The sequence below is a fragment of the Anopheles coluzzii genome (assembly GCF_943734685.1).
Source record: "Anopheles coluzzii chromosome X unlocalized genomic scaffold, AcolN3 X_unloc_56, whole genome shotgun sequence".
NCBI classification, from domain to species: Eukaryota; Metazoa; Arthropoda; class Insecta; order Diptera; family Culicidae; genus Anopheles; species Anopheles coluzzii.
Genome location: NW_026054487.1, coordinates 37,501 through 42,886, shown reverse-complemented (window position 1 = coordinate 42,886; position 5,386 = coordinate 37,501).

Below are 5,386 nucleotides of genomic sequence, written 5' to 3'. Positions count from 1 at the left end.
GGATGTGGTAGCCATTTCTCAGGCTCCCTCTCCGGAATCGAACCCTGATTCCCCGTTACCCGTCGCAACCATGGTAGTCCTCTACACTACCATCAATAGTTGATAGGGCAGACATTTGAAAGATCTGTCGTCAGTCGCAAGCGACCGTACGATCGGCATCCTTATCCAGATTTCAACTCAAAAGCGCCCGGAGGCGATTGGTTTAACTAATAAGTGCACCAGTTCCGCCGACCCGGAGGCCAACAGTCCCGGCATAATGCATGTATTAGCTCTGGCTTTTCCACAGTTATCCAAGTAACTGTTTGGATGAGGATCTTGTAAATTATAGCTGTTATACTGAGCCTTATGCGGTTTCACTTTCTAGGAAGCTTGTACTTAGACATGCATGGCTTAACCTTTGAGACGAGCGTATATCACTGGTAGGATCAACCAGAATTCGAGTCAATTGCTTGAACACGAACTACACTCTTGATCACGCGAGGCGCAAGTCCCCCGTGACCACCGAGATTTGTTCTGCGACGCCAGAGCGTCCGTTGGCGCCACTCGATAGACTGCACAAGCAGGCAACGTCGGATGCATTGCACACGGCTAGCGGATCTCTCTGCACTGCGTCGGGTGTCCCAACGTATGTCTGGAGACATTGCTATGCCGGTACGGCACTCTGCGCACTCTTTCTTGTCCTCTTCGAGCGACGGGCCTCTAAGCGGGGTTGTATGCCGGTACGACACATCGACTGGTACATTGCACGCACTAACGATCGCTCTGCACTGCATGGAACTCATTCGTAACCACCGTGACGGGAGACTTTGCTAGTACGCACGATACTCTGCGCATGTGTACATGTTTTACAACCCAGCCAACTTGAGCACCTAGGGGAAGTTGTGATGCCATCTGAACACCCACCGACTGATGCATTGAACGGCTAAAGTTGACCTTCAATCCGAACTGGCACTCTGCGGCGTGGAGGCAGTTGCGCGACCACTCCTATCCCAAACCAACAAAGCAAGGTGTATCCTACGTGCTCGGTACAAGCACACCACGACGGGACACATTGAACGGTTCAGCGATCTCTCTGCACTAGTGGAAGAACTCCAACGTGATACGGGAGACTTTGCTACAGCGGCTTCTCTGCACTTCTGGGCTACCACCTTGTGACGGGAGACATTGCTAGCGGTCACTCTGCACTAGTGATGGTACACCACCGTGATACGGGAGACATTGCTAACGGCCACTCTGCACAGGTGCCAATACCACCTTGTGACGGGAAACATTGCTAGGAACCGATCGGCATCTCTGCGCGATTACTTGACGCACACCCAACTAAGTCAACTGTTGGACTTTTTCGTAATCACGGCGGGACACATTGAACGAGCTCTAACGGATCTCTGCACGCATGGAACATGGTGGCGGGAATCATTGCTAGAACCGAACGGCGCCTCTGCGCGATGTACAAACAAGCTCAACAGGAACCTCGTATCGGCTGCCGAGCCGGAGCTCGAACAACTTGGACTTTCACCTCTAATTTATATCAACTCACCACTCCCCGAGGGATCCGCAGAATTGCTTCTGGGTCCCGTATCGTTATTTGCGATTCGTGTTTGCATTACACTACATTGAACTATTCCAACTTGTTTATCCGCATGGCGAACTTTTGCTGCATTGAACATTAAAGTTCCACTTCGCTCTCCCCTACGTGGGTCTGAGCTTCACTCTCAGGGAAAAAATATGCCACATTGGTTAGGGAAACCCGGTTTCATCACGCTATGTGCCCTGCACCACCAGCTTAGCGTGAATGCTTCGAGTTCCCTAAGAAGTTCGATTGGTCTTGCAGAGTTTAAAGACAACGAAGCTTAGTTTCAAGCAATGATTTAATATACGCGTATTAAAAACCCTTAACTGTTACAACTTTTATGCTTGAAACCATCGCAACGAAGTCTTTGGGTCCGTAGACCCGTGATGTACTGCTCCAGGAAACGTTTTGAAAGAGTGGAAACTCAAAATCATAGGTTAAGATCATCGGCAGAACCCACCAGACACCACTTTTGCTTCATAAGTTCGGCCTATAGTCATATGACGATTTTCATCGGGGAGGGGACGTATGACCCAAACGGGGGCTTATATGACCCACGGACACTGCAAACCATGCTCCTACGACTAAATAGAGGTTAAAACTACGATTTGGTGAAATCTTCATTTTTGACCTCGGAGCAAGGTACCTTCCCTATAGTAGGCAATGAGTAAATGATCATAATCCCAGGAGGGCAAAAAATGGGAACCCGAGAGGAAAGCGCTGTTGGCGCGCCTAAGCTAGTGGCCCGTAGAGTAAAAAGGGTACCCCCAACAAAGTTGTCGTTTCACGTTCTGGTTTCACTTTTCATCATCTAGGGTGCGTTCCTGACACGTTTTGAGGGGTTTTAGCAAAAAAAAATTTTTCGACTACTCGAGCTCTCTGGCCCGTTCGGTGCACATTTTTGAAAAAAGCTAGGGAGCTGCCCCTAGGTTCGGGGTGTCACAAAATGTTGAAAAGTGGTCGAAAAACCACTATCCAGAATCGGATGTAGAATCGTTAGACGAACTTAAAATTGTTCTACGACACCCATCTGCGACGTTTAGTATTCGAGATATGGCCCGTCCTAGGTCTGACCGAGCAATTTTTGTTCCGCGCACTTTGTGCACCGTACACTTTGATGTTTGTATGAAAAAGTACCCTACCTAGGGACGCGTAGAGCAAATTTGTACCCCCGGGCATGTTGTCGATTGACGTTCTGGTTGCACTTTTCATCATCTAGGGTGCGTTCCTGACACGTTTTGAGGGGTTTTAGCAAAAAAAAAATTTTCGACTACTCGAGCTCTCTGGCCCGTTCGGTGCACATTTTTGAAAAAAGCTAGGGAGCTGCCCCTAGGTTCGGGGTGTCACAAAATGTTGAAAAGTGGTCGAAAAACCACTATCCAGAATCGGATGTAGAATCGTTAGACGAACTTAAAATTGTTCTACGACACCCATCTGCGACGTTTAGTATTCGAGATATGGCCCGTCCTAGGTCTGACCGAGCAATTTTTGTTCCGCGCACTGTGTGCACCGTACACTTTGATGTTTGTATGAAAAAGTACCCTACCTAGGGACGCGTAGAGCAAATTTGTACCCCCGGGCATGTTGTCGATTGACATTCTGGTTGCACTTTTCATCATCTAGGGTGCGTTCCTGACACGTTTTGAGGGGTTTTAGCAAAAAAAAAAAATTTTCGACTACTCGAGCTCTCTGGCCCGTTCGGTGCACATTTTTGAAAAAAGCTAGGGAGCTGCCCCTAGGTTCGGGGTGTCACAAAATGTTTAAAAGTGGTCGAAAAACCACTATCCAGAATCGGATGTAGAATCGTTAGACGAACTTAAAATTGTTCTACGACACCCATCTGCGACGTTTAGTATTCGAGATATAGCACTTTGTAGGTCTGACCGAGCAATTTTGTACTGAAATGTATGGTGAACATGTAATTCATTAAATAACATTGACTTGCATCGTGCCCTACTTCATCGGCACAGCTGTTATTGACTATCTTTAGTGGAAATGGATTGAGTTTGACCATTTTAAGCCCATTTCCTATGCCGTGCACCAACATTGTGTACCGATCAGGGAAAGTACGCTACGTACGCGTTCATGGATGTCGATGTTGGTACAAGTTGCCTTTCGGGATAGCCGTGCACCAAAACTGTGTACCGATCAGGGAAAGTACAAGACGGAGGGTGCAGCTCGAGCGTACGCGTTCATAGATGTCGATGTTGGTACACTTGCACCAAAATTGTGTACCAATCAGGGAAAGTACAACACGGAGGGCGCAGCCCGGGCGTACGCAATCATGGATGTCCATGTTGATACAATCTACGTGTACGTACCTAGTTTTTGTAGGAAAAAGTTGCAATTAAGTGCTTGCATGCTTAAAATGCTCATCTCAACCGGTCACCTTTTGGCCTGCCCTTTTATAACAGAAACCTAGAAAGATACTCGAGATTTTTGTGTTTTTCCATTCGCCCGGGACGACGAAATGAGCTATGTGCACATCGTGCAGAAAATTGTCTTCGCCACGCATGTTTTTGTCCATCCACTCATATAATCACCCGCATTTGTGTTCAACACGGACGGCGCAGCCCGAGCGAACGCGTTAATGTTTATGTTTGTACACACTGCTTGTACGATTCTAGGATTTGGTAATTGCGTCACAGTGCCCGACCGTCGCGGACACCATTCTTGGACAGAAGTCCTAGTACGTAGAGTACTTTCCCTAGGTATGTGCTCGTTCGTGACTATCGTTGCGTGCTTACGGACACGCTTGGGTATGTTTACCATACAAGGTTTACTAGGGAAACCTGGGAAGGACGCTTGCCCTCCCGTCGCGGACACCATTCTTGGAAAGAAGTCCTAGTACGTAGCGTTCCTTATTTTACTTGATCAGTTTGTAATGCATTCGCTTTGTTCCATCGACTTCTGCTACTGCTCACTAAGGGGTGTTCGTTTGCGATGTGTACGATAAGCAACTGTCTATCGTAACCAGCAGTTAATCAACACTTTTTACCCAAGTCATAGCAACATAGAGTACTTTTCCTAATCGGTACACAATTTTGGTGCACCTCTAACCTCGCCGGCACTTTATCGTTACGTTTTGTGCACAACCTAGGGACGTGGTGTAAGTTTCATGATTTTTATGTTTGATTTGGTTTATTATGATTGAAAAATACGCTACGTCCCAGAAATTGGAGCTCGACTACTTCCTCCATGTGGCGAAAAAAGTTACTGGGCAACGCCTAGCTTATGCCCCATTTGTACTTCAATTTTCATTATCAGGTTTGAAAAATACGCTAAGTCCCAGAAATCTGAACTCGAATACTTTTGCCACGTGGCGCCAAAAGCTACTGAGAAACGCCTAGCCTTTTACCCATTTATAATTTAGTTTTCGTTATAAGTTTTGAACAATACGCAAAGTTCCAAGAATCTGAACTCGAGTACTTTTTACATGTGCCGCCAAAAGCTACTGAGCAACGCCTAGGTTGATACATTTTTGGTACATGGAGTGTATGCATGCAGGCGTACTGCCGTGCTAGACCGGAAAATCGATCTTGCTACTAGAACGTAAAGTAATTCCCCTAGATAGGTGCTTTTGCATGCCTCTGATCGACGACCATGCAACGTGCGACACGCGTAGCTAGGCTTCCCCAAACAAATTTCCTAGAATAGCACCAAATTGCACACTTTCAGGGGTATATTTTGGTACCGTGTACCGTGCATGGTACAAGTATCAGTAGCTCGTGCAATTTATTTTGCATCGTGTTGCGGTTGCTGGTGCGTCGGGATAGGAGTGTTTCGAGACTTTCGCCAAGCGTTGGTGCCATTTGG